The sequence below is a fragment of the Aplysia californica genome, unplaced genomic scaffold, assembly GCF_000002075.1.
Source record: "Aplysia californica isolate F4 #8 unplaced genomic scaffold, AplCal3.0 scaffold00123, whole genome shotgun sequence".
NCBI classification, from domain to species: Eukaryota; Metazoa; Mollusca; class Gastropoda; order Aplysiida; family Aplysiidae; genus Aplysia; species Aplysia californica.
In genome coordinates, this window is record NW_004797393.1 from 664,150 (window position 1) to 666,107 (window position 1,958).

Consider the following 1,958-nt stretch of genomic DNA (forward strand, 5'->3'; position numbering starts at 1 on the left):
GTTCGTACACTTTCTCTCTCTCTCTCTCTCTCTCTCTCTCTCTCTCTCTCTCTCTCTCTCTCTCTCTCTCTCTCTCTTTCGTTCTCTGTCTCCCTCTTTTCTTCATTTTCTTCGTACACACAACAAATATAATATACACACACATTAAGTCTGTGTAGATTTGTACAACAGCAAAGATACACACACACACACACATACATAGACACACATGCACAGGCACACGTACCTCTGCCTCTCGTCCACGGATCACGCACATACCACTTTAGAAGTGCGAGCCATAGACCTATTATTAGGCTAATTATAGGTCTATGGTGCGAGCAGTGTATGCCTTTGTTGGTGGGATGACGAAAGTGAAAACCAAAACCTAACACCGTTTATACGGACACATTTTGAGTTTACTAAAAAAACTTAACATCGTTTATACCGAAATATTTTGAGTTTACTACAAAAACCAAACATCGTTTAAAAGGAAATATTTTGAGTTTATTAAAAAACTTCACATCGTTTATTCCGAAATATTTTGAGTTTACTACAAAAACCTAACCCCGTTTATACGGACACATTTTGAGTTTACTACAAAATCTTAACATCGTTTAAAAGGAAATATTTTGAGTTTACTACAAAAACTTAACATCGTTTAAAAGGAAATTTTAATATTTTGAGTTTACTACAAAAACTAGCATCGTTTAAAAGGAACCATTGTGAGTTTTCTACAAAAACTAGCATAGTTTAAAAGGAACCATTATGAGTTTACTACAAAAACCTAACACCGTTTATACGGAAATATTTTGAATGTACTACAAATTCTGACTAAGGAATCTGTATTGAATGATGCAACGATACTCGAGTATCACATCTGAAGCGTTAACTTTTGGCAAGATCGCCATGTATACATTTGGCACAATTTTTAAAAAAATTATTAGCACTTTAAATTTAACATTCGACTGACTTGCACAACTCATTACCTTCCCTCACAGCACGCATTTCTCTCACTGTCAGTCTTTAACTGCTGTCTAATCTGTACATTCTGATGTCTACTTAGATCTAACTGATTGGGTTGTGTGTTTAGCTGAGAATTGCATGCATGCAGGTGTAGTTTTACTTTTCCGGAAGTGTCTAACTAACTTTCATGATTTTAACATCTAGATCTGACTCATTTACATATTTTGATGTAAACTTTTGATCTTAAGTTTTTCATCTTCACTTCATAATTTATTATACTTATTAACACTTCTTCATTCTACATCGTTCTCTATTCCGGTCTTCCGATCTTTCTCCGTGCAAATTGATGCGCTGTTTGAGACCCCCCCCCCCTGCCCCCCCCCTCCTGTCTTGCTGTTTTCTCTTTTCCTTTGTTTCATTCAATAACAAAAAAAACAACTCCATCAATGACTGGTTTTGTTTGTTTGTTTGTTTGTTTGTTTGTTTGTTTGTTTGTTTGTTTGTTTGTTTGTTTGTGGGAAATCTAGTAGATCTAACTTTTTCTTGTTCTTAAACTTTAGTAACATCCTCGTTTTCTATTAGAACTACGCGATCTAACACTCTTCCCATTTTTTTTACTAGCTTCACAGCACACTACAGTTTATGGTAATGAAGATTTGTGTTTGTGATACATTATGTAATATGCTTCCTAGTTTGTGTGTAACTCTAACACAAGTATGTCGTTTGTGTGTAACTCTAACATATAATAAGTATGTAGTTTTTGTGTAAGTCTAACACAAGTATGTAGATGTGTAGTTTCACACCTAACATGACGTTGCATCCTCTGTATATCCCCTAACATATTATGCATACTAATTACGAGTTTTTCGATTTGCTTCCCTGACATAATAATATCATGTTTTATGCTGTAACTTTAACGCTAACAAAGGTGGTTTTTTTCCTTTATTAACGGGCACACCTATAAATACTCTTACAATGTCTCTGGAATATATAGGAAAAAGCTTCTATGTACTTTG

At 34.6% G+C, this 1,958-nt stretch overlaps 1 protein-coding gene across 1 annotated transcript in view; it reads left to right on the top strand.

The window, feature by feature from the left end:
* LOC101861723 (chitin synthase chs-2) overlaps positions 1-1,958 on the top strand; it is a gene marked incomplete at its 3' end in the record, with an annotated part of 78,176 nt that overhangs the window by 2,306 nt on the left and 73,912 nt on the right.